The sequence below is a fragment of the Bidens hawaiensis genome, unplaced genomic scaffold, assembly GCF_021521415.1.
Source record: "Bidens hawaiensis isolate Kalapana, Puna unplaced genomic scaffold, B.hawaiensis_p1.1 tig00025381_1, whole genome shotgun sequence".
NCBI lineage: Eukaryota > Viridiplantae > Streptophyta > Magnoliopsida > Asterales > Asteraceae > Bidens > Bidens hawaiensis.
The window spans coordinates 241,036-255,000 of record NW_027494054.1 but is presented as its reverse complement, the minus strand read 5'-3'; the positions used below and the strand labels follow the sequence as shown (position 1 = coordinate 255,000).

Below are 13,965 nucleotides of genomic sequence, written 5' to 3'. Positions count from 1 at the left end.
GCGTCACTACTTCATGTCCTTCACAGTTCATATTGTGACAAGATGTGACCCAATCAAACACTTAATGTCTCAAGCTATACTATACTCATAGGGAGAGCTGCTCGGCGGTTCCTCACTCTAGCAGGTTATGACATGAAATGTGTAACTCCCAACGCAATGAAAAGTAAAGCCTTAGTTGATTTGCTTGCCCATTTCCCGAGTGGATAATATTCATATGTACCTCCATCAAAGCAGAACTCTCAGCTGCAGTATTAGAGGAAGCCAACAAATTTCAGAAAACTTGCCTCCAATGTAAATTCTACCCATGTCCAGCAGAATGTGCCTTAGAGCATTCTATTATGAAGACTGGAGAAAGCCCTATATTTATTGCATTTTTTTTCTGGATCACAAAATCCTCCCCTTTGAAACAAAAGATGTAGTTGGAATAAAGAAAAGAAGGGCATTTCGCTTCTTTGCTAAGCAAGGATAACTTTAAAAGAAGGGCTATAATGGCCATCCTCTCCATCCCTCGAGAGGATGTGCGGCAGGTTCTCGAGGAAGCCCACGCCCCAGACATATTGACCCTTGGGTACTCTATGGATATAGATTCAGCAACATTTGTTAAGAGGTGCAAGGTTTGTCAACTACAAAGCAACCTCATACATGCTCCAGCCGTGGAGCTCCCTACCCATTTCAAACTTGTGCCCTCGATTTCATCGGGAAAATAACCACTCCCTCGAGGGGAAAATGTTTCATTTTAGTAGCAACAGAGTTGTTCACCAAATGGGCAGAAGCAGTTTCACTACGCCGAGACAACTCTCCTTCAAGTTGAGCCAATGCACTTGTAGCTTTCTCGAGCGCTGCTGAAGTCTGGGTGTACTCCTTGAGATGATGGGTATCAAATCTTGCCTTGGCAACTACACCCAGCCTGGCATGAACCCACCCATCTCAGATCAAACCCAAAGCAACCCTCCATATCTCGAACGTCCTTCTGAATGTCTTCAAAGACATCAGCCGGTACCTCCCCCATTACATAAGCAAAAAGTTTGAAGATTATTGGGAAAAGCATGTCTACCGCGTATCCTCGAAGTTCTCTTCTCTGGGGTTGGAAAAGGTTTAAGGGGAAGTTGTCCAGATGGCTTCCATAAGGATGGACGTGGTGCGTTGAACACTAAGGCCTCTCCACTCGATGTAATCAGGATTTCTACTCAAACCCAACTAAGCCCTGAGGACACCTTCTGCTCGGAGGGCACAATCCAGCATTTCTTACAAAGTCTTACAACGGATGTGAGCTTAACAACCCTCTTGCCATGCCCTAAGCCCTTACCTTCTCCCTATACCGAAAGATATTAGATCATTGATCAACTACCACTTGATCCCCTAGGTAAAGGAATTTCTCTAAGGTGCCAAAGAGTCCCCTCCTAATAAGTAGGGCTTTGCTGGTCTTGCAAGCATTCGTCTACATTTGCTCGCAAAACTGCTAAGGTTAAGATAGCCAATCCCGTTTTGTTTCGGAAAAAACGAATCAATTTCGAACAGTGTATTATAGTCGACGGGCCTCTAGCGATGATCGGACCCAGATAATCAATGTATTCATCGTGCCCCCTGGGTTCGGTGAAAGAATTGAATTTCCCGATGAGGTAGCCTGCTGGGACTTTGCTAGAAAAGGGATTAGCGGCTTAATGCATGGATTTGAGCTGTGAAAGGCCTTTGTAAGTGCCTTGCTCATGCCTTCCCGCCTTACTATGTCAAAGAGCCAAAAATGCACTCAATGAAGGCCACGATCAATAGTAGGGGTTTCTCTCTCAATTAACAAGCCCATGGATCACAGACGAGATCTAACCTAGTGGTTTCGCTTTAATTCTAACTATACGAAGATCTTATTTCTTACCTACTAGATCGATTGAAAGAAGTCTTCGGGTTACAGTCAACTCATAAAATACTCTCCTAAGGAGATATTCTTTCTATCCATAAATAGAAAGGGGGAGAGATTCCTGCTTGCCTACTTCGCGGATCGAAGGGAGAAGACCTATTCAATAAAAAAGTGCAAGCAAAAAGAATTCTATGAACGAATTCCTTCATAGCCTTCATAGATAGAGTAGAGAGAAAAGGGAGTAAGCCTTTGGTATTCTGTTCTTATTGCTTAGTTCCTGTCTATCTCTATCTATCAAAATAGACCCAGAAAAAGAAAAAGATCAGTCCATATAACTAGATTCGGAAAATTCACATACATGGAGGGGTGAGGCTTGAGTCTACTTTCTATTACAAAAGTAGAGAGTAGGAAGAAGACTCACTACTCAATTCGAAGGTGACATGCCTTGCTGCCTTTACGAGGATTTCCCTTCTTTGCTTCTTTTGTTTGAAATAGGACCGGGCCGGGTAGAATCTGGTTGGAAAGAAATAAAGAAACCGCCGGAGTGAGGGATTGTCCTGTCCTCCTCACTAACCCCAAAGAAGGTGGCTCTGCCACTAAGCAGGCCGGCAGAGAGGGCACCAAATGCCTAAACAAGACAAGAACCAACTATATGCTTAACACAAACTTTCTGGTCCTCCCTCTAGCACACGGGGAGCGGCCCTACGTACCGGGGGCGAAGCGTAGAGGTCACTTTAGCTTGTTGTACCGGAGTGGTTCATCGTCAAAAGAACAACAATGGCTTGTAGCATTTCCTATTGATTTGTCTAGGGGATGGGATGTAAAAGAAGGCTTTATCGTCTAAAAGCAGGGGTGAGCTTTCTCACTATACCTCGCTCTTCTTTTATCCCGCCTGCTTTCTTATCCCTGTTCCGTAAATTTCGTACGTAGACAGTTAGTTGCTCTGACTAGTTTTTTAGTGCAAAAAAGGACCAACGCCGACCCTATCCTAAAGGAGAAGAAGGAGTAGGAGCAGAGCGGAGAATCTTTTTTTATTCCAGACGAGAAAACTAGTAAAAGGAAGGATCAAGAATGTTATATATTTCAGGAGCTATATCAGTTGCCGATGAACAAGTAAGAATTGCCTCAACAAAAATAGATGGAATTGGGCCTAAAAAAGCCATTCTGGTTCGTTATCGATTAGGTATCAGTGGGAACATAAAGATAAAAGAATTAACTAAGTATCAGATCGGCCAAATTGAACAATTGATAAGTCAAGATCATGTTGTTCATTGGGAATTGAAGAGGGGAGAACGAGCAGACATCGAACGATTAATTTCTATTTCTTGTTATCGTGGAATTCGTCATCAAGATGGATCACCCATACGCGGTCAACGAACTCATACTAATGCTAGGACTTGTCGCAAGCAAATTCGGAAATGAAAGAAGTATACCGAAAGCCTTGGTACTTGTCTGATCAATCACACTGATAGCTTCAATAGTTCACTGAAATTTTATTTGGGGATTTCACCGGTTACTAATCCAGTATCGGTATAGTAGGCCTCCTTGGCCACTCCACTAGTGGCTCGGCTTCATCCTAGAAGCTACTGCCCTGCGCCTCTCTAGGCTTCGCTCTCGCTCATGACTGGTATATGGATCTCTCTATGTAGTGATCGGCCTTCTAGAAGCTTCGCCAGAAGCGACTAGTCGCTTCCCGAATGCCCCTTTCCTTCTCTACTAGGAGAGTCTCGCTAGCTTGCTTGCAATCTAGAAACGGTAGCTTCCGCGCCCTTCATGCCTACTGAAAGGGATGTGAATGATTGTGACAACTCTTAAAATCCTATTCAGTCTGATTAGATATGTCGCTGAAAGAAAGTGATTATGTTCCCTCTCTTTTTTTAGGATTCCGAGGATGGGCCGGCCCATCCTAACATCATTTACGAGGAGCCGGACGATGAAGCCTCCTCATCAGAAAAAGATGTCTCCGACGCAACTCTCCTGGCAAGAAAAACTTGATCTATTTAGATTTTTTTGTGGGTTCGGGCAGGAGGGACAAATAAGAGATGCTTTCTATCAGTCAAAAGCGGATACGCCATGCTCCTACGGTCCGCTTACCGAGTAATAGAAAGGAAGGACCCGGGGCCAGAGCAAGTTGGGTTGGGGTATAGAGCCGTAAGCGCGGTGGGGGGGTGACAAAGGACGTGCTAGTACGGTTCATATAAGGAAATTTAAAAGTCATTGATTGTTGGGAACTTTCACTCCTCTATATTCGAAATATGCCTTTGTAGGAGCATTACGATCTACAGCTCAAATGGTCCCTTATGAAGTCTCTATTGGTCTTATTCTTATTGTGCGCCTTGTGAGCGCGTTTGGATCCGCGAAGGAAATCGCTCCGATGTTCCCCTAACCCAACCCGGGAACGGACCAGAGGGAACCGCAGCATGGGGGATGTCCGCGTCTCGTCGCAAGGCTCATTTTTAGTTGTGGGTCATTGGGCGGGCAGCTTTATCTGATCAAGGGACGGGGCACAAGGGTCCTAGTACTATCCAGGTGCGAAGAAGCCCGGAAGTGACTGCAATGAGCAGAAATCTCACTCACCGGCCTAAACGACGAGCAAACACTCAAACGTGAGAGCAAGGGATCACCCAACGAATGGACGAGCTCAAAGGGGAGAGGAGAGAGGGGGCAAGAACCATGTTTTCAGAGAAGTGGCGGTCCGAATCTTATCTGAACTGCGAGAATAACTGACTAAGACGTGCCATAAGGGGTCATTCTCCAAACGGGACGCCTTTAGGTTGTTAAAGTAGGTTGGGTGACAGATCGGCCATAGGAGTACTCCGGGATATAAACCAGGGCAACAAAAGTGGAGCATACGGCGATGCCGCCCGTTTTCATTTCGTGTAAGTCCCCGGCAGAGGAAAGGGCTGTAGGTGATGGCGCGTTCTGCTTCTTATCTAGAGAGGGGCACTAAATCCTTTCTATAGGCTCGTGTGTGGCAGCTGGTATAGATGAAGAAAGGAGGACTGCTTGAACGGGACCTATTCTCTTAATAGGCGGCAAAGCGGAATAGAAAAGCACGGACGAGCCACATGCAGGGAAACTTGCACATGTGCTTCTGGCCGGGGACCCCGGTATACTGTACTAATATGTGTAGGTCCCCGTAATTCGAGTGAGATTGTCATGGCGCAAAAGCAGATATGGTCCGGTATTCCCTTGTTCCCTGTATTGGTTATGTTCTTTATTTCTTGTCTAGCAGAAACTAATCGAGCTCCGTTTGATCTCCCAGAAGCGGAAGCTGAATCAGTTGCAGGCTATAATGTAGAATATGCGCGGGATGCGATCCTTAATAGTTCACTGTTGGCGGAAGCCAATGTCCCGGGGTCCCGGGGACTCATTCTGACTGAAACAAGGGGCGGGTCTTTACCAACTGAAAAATCTGCTATTTTAGGGAAGCCAAAAAACGTGAGCGCCTAGCGCGAGCCTTATTGAAAAGGCCCTTTACTAAAAACATAGAAGGTATGGTTGGCTTTCGAGCTGTAGCTTTACAACCATAGGGCTTAGATAGGCCCTTTTATTATATTAGTAAGATAGGTTGCTTGAGCGCATTTTGACCCTTTCTATTAGTAAGGTTGTCGTATCGATCAAGGCGAAACTTGAGTTTGATTGCAGGGCGCGCGTTAGCGCTTTACTAAGAAGATAGAAGGGGCTTTTCTTGTTTAGTAAAGTCTCGCTTTTTGATAGGAGTAGGTGCAGCAGGGCACTCTTCATTCGAAACTAATGAATGTCAGGTCGGGGCTTTCTGCCTTGTTATCATAAAGGGGGTTGGGTAAAGCAAACTCCCTCCTTGGACGAGCACGGGCTTAGTCAAGTAGAACCGGGTTGCGCTGCTGGATGCTCCAGTCGAAAAGAAATCAGTGGGGCTATGCCGGTACGACTGAATATGCGTTAGAAAGGTCAATCCCTCCCCTACGACACCAAAAAAACGGGCCGAACTTCTAACAGCCCGCCCGCTTCCATAGAACAATATCGTGGAAACGTAGACCTAAGTGAAGTGGTCATATTGGATCCTTGGGAACCATCACAAGTACGGCCGACATCTATTTATTTAAACGAGATTGCCGTGTCGTCCAACGGAGCCTAGAAGAAGATGACTCGCGCAGACAACTGACTCCTTTTTAATAGAAAAGAATAGCCAAACCAACCCAGCTGGCTGGTCAATCTCAAAAAGAAGATAGGCCGGCAAACCGGAGACGTACGACCACGGTCCCGACCTTACCAGCATCGGGGGTGTACTAATCAATGAACCCCCGAAACCTACTTTCTTTTCTGACAAAATCAACCAAGCCTAACCGGTCACGACATGTTGTTGATATTGATTGAGTTGGAGGGATTTTCGATTACTGAATCCATCCATAAACCTAGACCCCGATAACCTTCGTAACCAAAGTGTCACGACAACATCCAAAGGTCACCCTTGGATTCTTAGGGGGGCAAGGAAGAGGTTGTTATGTTAGTTGTAGCGCGCCTTCCCTCTTTATAACACTTCAGAAAGATTTTGCATTGCATTTCTTATGATGACCTGGTTGAGAGAGTAAGATACATCGGTGTAAAAGATTGATCCCTTTGGATCTTGGTCCATGATGGCCTTTTATTAATAGAACCGGAAGAGGAGGAAAACAAATAGCTTATGGTAACCATCTATTTGAGTCGATCATTTCGTAGATCTAATTCAAGTTTTTTTTATGCAGTGGAAAGGCCTTCAAATTTGAAGTTTTACGCTTAAAGGAAGAAATGTTCTTAGTGGATGCAGGACTTGGGACTGCCAGAATGATTATGCAGGATGAGCCTAAAGGAGTTCCAATCAACCGAACCACCAGGTTTGAGAATAAGGTGGGATTCTATAGCCTATGCGCCTGCATCTGATGAGATAGAAGTAGGCTCCCGGTGCGTCTTCCTTCAGTCGGCTTGTCATCGAAGGATGTTAGACAACTCAGAAGAACTATAGGCTCGGGTAGGTCAAGCGAGAACTGATTCATTTCATTCTTCGCCTAGTCTTAGCACCCGCACAGTAGAGGGGAATAAGCATTCCCTTTCCGACAAAACTAAGCGTCTTGCCGCTGGGTAAAGACAAATAGGAGGAACCCCAAAAAAAGTCTAGGCTTAAGAACGGTGATGCTAGTTCAGTTGTTGAAGAAAATGTCCCGTTGGGGGCAAGATCTTTGGCTTCAGCTGCGGCTATTCTATCTATTCTATAGAAGTGAATATGAAAGAAAAGCTCTTCTCTTACATAGTGGGAGGCTGACCTTCTCTCTTCCCAATTCTCCCAATGAGACCTCACTTAGTGGACGACCCAGAGGACTTGAATCAAGCCCCTTTAGCCTCGTTACGAGACTTTTTGGACGTGTTCGGTTAGCATTTCCACTTATCACCTTGAGTGAAGCCTTTCTCCCTCGGCAAAAAGCAAAAGTTTCTTAACAGTCAGGAGTCCAGTATAGATGTAGGTAGAGGGCCATCTTCGTTCCCTAAATCCGCTAGTCAGTCGTCATTCAGTGAAGAGTCCTAAAGCATACCAGCAGTGAAGTGAACCTCTTAATTAAAGTGCAGTTCGATGATCTCGTGCTAGGGGCACTGAAAGCCATAAAAAAGATCTATTGACTTTCTTAGATGGAGATCCAGTTCTTAGCTTAGTAAGATAATCGACTAGTCGCATAGCATGCTGGCAACATGATCATTGCTTACTATTCTTTTGGCACTAACTCAGGAAGGGAAGACATCCCACACCTCATAGACCTTTATCTTTTATTTTTCTAATGGCTCTCTTCCTACCGCCTCTCTTGCCTAAAGAGGTCAGTCCACCGCGTGTCTGTCTTCCAGTTCCTTGACTCCCAAACCTTGGGTCATTGATTCTGCCCCCTCTTAGGTTAGCTGTGCTTCCTTAAATATCGGGTTGCCAAGGGTTGTTTCCGGATTGCTTATTTTTGGCTATTTAAAACTATAATATTTTGTTTTAAAAGTTTAGCATTATATTTTCCAGTATTTACGGTTTAACTTGTATTCTTTGGTTCCAAAAATACCCTTTTTAACAAAAACACACTTTTGGTTATCATACATGTTAAGACCTGTTATGATACATAAATATAGGTTGTTTTGGCATTTCATGGGTTTTGAAAATATGTTCGTGGCTGTATTTTCGCTAACGGGCCCGGTTTTGGGTTCTAGTTCAATTCTAAAAATGATGTTTGACATAAGATAGTTTTGGGTCAGATGTTATAGCATTAGAATTACATTCAGGGCTGTAAAAAAAATTGGCATAATGTTATTTATGTTGTATGGCTTGTTTCTTATTAAAACTAGATACCAAAGCGTTGGTTCGGAAGACTTTTAACACCTGGTTTCAATATTATCATTTGGGGGCTGAATTGTACGGTTTTTATGGACTCAAATAACATGTTTAACTTCTAGAGATTATGCTAAATGTCCAGAAGTTAATACGGCCATCCATCGGGTTTGTTTTCAAATTAATTTTCACTTAAACGAGTTACCGAACGCCTACAAGTTGGCCTCGTTTTTAAGAGATGCACATTGCAAAATTTTAAGTTCATGTTCGTGTTAATATCAGCTTCGTTTATATATTGTTCTCAACTCTTTGTTCTGTAACTTATTTGATTTGGTTTCAAGTTAACTCCCAAAAATACCATTTGCTTAAGACTCGTTTTTAATCACAAAACATGTTTGGACCTGTTAATATATGGTAATGACTTGTTAAAAATTTTATATTGACGTTTGGGTGTTGGGAACCCAAACAGTGACTTCGATTCGGTTTGAGCCTGTTAGCACCTTTATGGTACATTTCTAACAAAACTCATTTTTGGCTATCAAGTATGCATGGACCTGTAATAGTATGTTAAAAACAAGTTGGTTCTAACATTTCATAGGTTTCAAAAATATTTTAGAGCTGCACGAACGAGTACGAGCCCGGTTTTGGCCGGTTTGGCCTCTAGTTCGGTTTGTAAAGCAATATTTCTCATAAAATAGTTTAGGTTAAGATTATATACCACAAAAATATTATGTTTAGGCTGTAAAAAAAAGTCATAATATTATTTAGGTTGCAGGGCTCGTTTTCTTAGTTAAGCGAGTTACAAAAGTGCCGGCATAAAAGGTTTTTTTTTTATACACGGTTTATTATTGTGAGCTGGAGCTGGTATTTTTCCAGGGTTTAGGACTTGAATAAACGCATTTAACTTGTGGAAATAATGTTAGGAGTCCGGAGGTTAATATGCTCACGTGTCGGTTTGGTTTTCTAACTAGTTCGTCTTTTAAACGAGCTACTAAATGGCCATGGTTTTGGGGCTGTATATCGGGTGATTTTCAGAAGTTTCACCCCAACAAAAATTCTGTGTATTCTGGTCATTTAAACAAAGTGGTGTAGTTTGTTCATGGGCCATTAGTTGGTTTAAATACATATTTAGAAGGAGTTTACCAGATTTTTAAAATGTTCGTTATTAAGTTTTGTGAGGGTTTTTCACCAGTATTTGCTGGTTCATTTACGGCTTTAACACACTGGTATTATCCCGGGTTTAAAGAATGATACTGCAGATTTAAGTTGAGATGAAGAGACATTTGATCAGAAGCGTACCTTCAAGGCTTAAATATAGGTTCAACCGGAAGTGCAATCTAGCCTTAGAACCAAATTAATCAAATTAAGAATTCGGCTTCCAGCTTTAGATCCCGCCTTCAAACTAGGGCTTCCACCTTATTGATTTTAGATTTCAGGGTGTGTCTGGATTGCTTATTTAAGTGAAAAGGGGGTTTTTGTTAAAAGGACTTATTTTGAAAAGAAGTTTTCAAAAAAATGTTTGGATTAGCTTATGTGGTGAGGAAAACTAAAACACACTTTTTTAAAAGGAGTGCAATGGGTTTTGAAGGTTAAAGGGTGAGAGGTGGCAATGTGAGTGGGTTGGGTTGGATTTGCGTGATGGGTCAGGATGGGTATGGGTCATGATGGTATTGGGTCAGGATGGATTTTTATAATAGAGGGGTGTTCAAAACTATCCGAATCTGAATCCATATCCGAATTATCCGACTATCCGTATCCGAACTATCCGAATTTTCAGATATCCGAAAATTCGAATATTCGAATCCCGGATATCCGAAAATTCGGATTCGGATTCGGATACCAGTTTTCAGATTTTTCGAATATCCGAATTATCCGATAGTTTAATTCTATTTTTATTTTAATTTTATTTTATATTATATATAATATAAAAACCCCCTCCCTTCAAAAACATAACACAAGCAGCCGCAGCTTTCAATGTTCACAGTTCACACATTAACCCTCGGTTCATTCCCTCCGTCCTCACCCTCACGGCAGCCGCAAAAGCTGCGTTGAACCACCGTCGCAGCACCACCACCGCCTGTCCCACCCTCACGTCAGCACCAACACCACTGTCGCAGCACCACCGTCGTTCGTCCCACCCTCACGGCAACACCACCATCGTCTGTCTCCGTCAGTCCCACCCTCACAATTTTTTTTTATTTCTTTTTCGAATATTCGGATATCCGAACTTCAGATATCCGAAGTTTCGGATTCGGATAGTGATTTCCACTATCCGAAAGTTTCGGATATCCGGTTTCGGATATCCGAAAGTTCGGATATCCGGTTTTGAACAGCCCTAATAGAGGGTTAGGATGGATATGGGTCAAGAAGAGTAAAGCTAACCCATCTTGACCCAAGTTAAAGGTTGACATACAAAGGGTTTTAAAAACCCCTCCAAAAAATATTCAAAAAAACCATTAAAAAAATAATAACTCAAAATATAAATAAAAACGCAAAATGTAAATAACTAAAATGTTTCCCCCGTTATCCTCGTTCATAAATAAAAAAAATAAAAAAATAAAAAATAAAAAACGTTTTGTACCGATTCAGGTTCGAGTTTTTCAGGATTTTTTTCGATTCGGTTTTGTTTTTTTTTTTTCATTTCGGTCGGTTTCGGTATTTGCTCGGTTCCAATGATTTCGGTTTCGATTTCTCAGTTTTTTCGCTTTCAGTGTTGTTTTGTTTTAGTCAGTTTTTTCGGTTTCATTTCGTTTTATTTGTTTCGTTTCGATTCATTTTGTTTATTTTGGTCGGTTACGCATCTGTTTTTTTGTTTCGTTTTGGTAAGCTTTTTGATTGCATTTCGCTTTTCTTTGTTTCGTTTTGGTCGTTTTTCTATTTCGATTGAGTTTTGTTTCAGTTTTTTTGTTTCGTTTTGGTCGGTTCGGTGTTTTTGATTCATTTTGATCCGGTTTTAAATTGAATAGTTTTTTATGTTTCCTTTTGGTCAGTTTTTCAGTTTCAATTCATTTTTTTTTCGTTTCGGTCGTTATTCTATTTCAGTTCAGTTTCGTTTAGGTCGTTTTTCTACTTCAGTTCAGTTTCGTTTCGGTTTTTTTGTTTCGTTTTGGTCAGTTCAGTGTTTTTGTTTTGTTTTGTTCAGCTTTTCAGTTGCATTTCGCTTTGTTTTGTTTCGTTTTGGTCGTTTTTCTATTCCGGTTCAATTTCGTTTTGGTTTTTTTGTTTCGTTTTGGTCGTTTTTCTGTTACAATTCAGTTTCGTTTCAATTTTTTTGTTTCGTTTTGGTTGGTTCGGTGTTTTTATTTTGTTTTGGTCAGCTTTTCATTTGCATTTTGCTTTTTTTTTGTTTCGTTTTGGTCAACTTTTCGGTATCATATCGATTTTTTTGTTTCGTTTTGTTCGTTTTTCTATTTCGATTCAGTTTTGTTTCGGTTCGGTCGATTCGGTGTTTTTGTTTAGTTTTGGTTAGCTTTTCGGTTGAATTTCGCGTTTTTGTTTCGTTTTGGTCAGTTTTTCGGTTTCATTCCGGTTTTTTGTGTTTCGTTATGGTCGTTTTTCTATTTCGGTTCAGTTTCGTTTTAGTCGGTTCGGGGTTTTTGTTTTGTTTTGATCGTTTTTTGGGTTTCGGATGAGTTATGTTTCGCTCGTGATAGTTTGGGTATTTTGAATTAGATAAATTTTGGATAACTTGGATATTTTGTTTTGACCCATTTTAACCTATAAATGAAACTCATTTGTATATTTCCAACCCATCCTGACCCACTTGAAGAATTTTTATGATCCATCCTAACCCATTTTACTTTTAAAGTTTATCCATCTTGACCCAAAATAATCCATTTGGGTTGGGTTTTCCACCCTTAGGTAATTCAAATCCATTAAGTTAATAAGTTAGAGATTCCTAACTTTTCAAAACTCATTTATTTTGCCTTCACCATAAGTTAAAATCCAAAAGTCCTTATGATTTGCCAAACACCTTATACACCTTATTAACTTTTTAAAAGTTTATAAGTTATAAGTTGATGAAATAAGGAATCCCAAACACCCCCTCAATAATCAAATTCAAGCCTTGAATAATTAAATTTGAGATTCGTTCTCAAAATATACCTTATAATTGATTTGGGGTGAGGGGAATCGGGAGAAACCTTCATCTTTAATACTCAACACAATGGACACAATGAATAAACTAGAATATTGGAGAGTTGGAACTTGTACGCCTCACCCCTGCTATTGGACGGCTGCCTTAGTTGCTATGCGTATTATTATTTTATTTTTTTGGTTGTGTGCATAATCAAAGGATAAACTGGGCCTTAGTCTTAGTTTATATGGGCCATCAATAGAGAGGCCTAATAAAGTTGGAAGCCCAAATCAATGGCCTGGGCCTAGTTGCATGGGTTTCCATTAGTGCCAGGGATTTGATTTTGATTTTGGGGATATATTAAATACTGTATTATATTATATTATTTTTATAAACTTTAGATAAAATGTTTTTTAAATAAGATAGAGAATATATTGTAGACGATTGTATTACACATCACGATTCTTGTATATCGGCTTTTGTTCATTTGGTTCAGTGTTCAAATGTTGATTTAGGAAGTATTTGATAGTTGAGTTATATATTTTGGATACTCGGTAAGATTAAATGATTGTTGGAATGTTTCATAAAATTTTCAAGTTATCGGGCTCGTGTTCGTTTGGGTAAAACGAGTTTCAGTTCGTTTTGTCTCTTTGGGCCAAGCGTATCGGCATATGGTTAACTTTGTCCAACATTTCACTCGGTATCTAACAATAATTTTTTCTAAAAAAAAATCTAGCCCCATTTTTGGGATTGTTACAGTGGTGACGATTATGGTCAGGCGGCAGCGGTTGTAGCGTTGGTGGTAAGGTGGTGTTGACGGAGGTGGTGGCGATGGTAGTGGTGGGGGTTGTTGTTGTTTGGTGGTGGCGGTGTTGAGAAAGTAAGGTGAGAGAAGAATTCAATGAAAAAAAGAATGGGGTGAGAAAAAATGGTTTTGATAGAATGAGATTCCATGTGTAATGGATGATTCCATTCCATTGAGCAACCAAACACCATTTTTTCATTCCCACGACCCACGTAACATAATGAATCTTCCAATCCCCCTGTCATCTTGCATACCAAACGCTACCTTAGTTTTGGATGATATGTTGTTAGATCGTAGATCGGGTACCATAGAACATTAAAGTAACAAACTTGATCTATACTTAGTCTTGGATAATCGATCTCACAAAAGGGACCATAGAATTTATGTAGATCATTTAACAAAACTCATAACTGTGTGGCCAAGTTTAGGGCGATTCAACTTGTGGTGCAATGTTGTGCTTCGGTTCAATTACTACTGAGCTTTAGAACGACTCTGCACCTCACTACTGAGCTTTGGAATTTGTGATGGACGGGTATAAATCATGTATATATGTGTTTTATTTCATTTATTTTAATAGTTTAGATATGGCGAACGTGATTACTTTGAGTTATTTTATGAATGAAGGTGTTCGATGCTTAAACGAGTTAATCCGGAGCCATTAGGATGATGATTAAGCAAGCTCCGAGATATAGGGAGCATAAAAAAGTGAAGATGGATGTTCTAGAATTATTTGGGAAGAGTTTGGATGAGAAACTTGAAGCCAATGCTAAAACTAAACAAGATGGGTTGACAAAAAGCGACCAAGAAATAAAACGAGCATATTCTGGGCTAGAAAATGAGTTACGAGACCCGTAACAAATGAATGTTATAGAATTATTTGGGAAGAGTTTGGATGAGAAACTTGAAACCGATGCTAA

The 13,965-nt window shown here is 40.9% G+C and overlaps 1 protein-coding gene across 1 annotated transcript in view; it reads right to left on the bottom strand.

Annotated features, from left to right (window-relative positions):
- LOC143571473 (nicotinamide/nicotinic acid mononucleotide adenylyltransferase-like) overlaps positions 1–9,501 on the bottom strand; it is a 46,575-nt gene extending 37,074 nt beyond the window's left edge. Inside the window, exon 1 of the mRNA XM_077056887.1 lies at positions 9,468–9,501. The gene's annotated coding sequence lies outside the window, so the exon portion shown is untranslated. The remainder of the gene's footprint in view (positions 1–9,467) is intronic.
- Between the last annotated feature and the right edge of the window lie 4,464 nt (positions 9,502–13,965).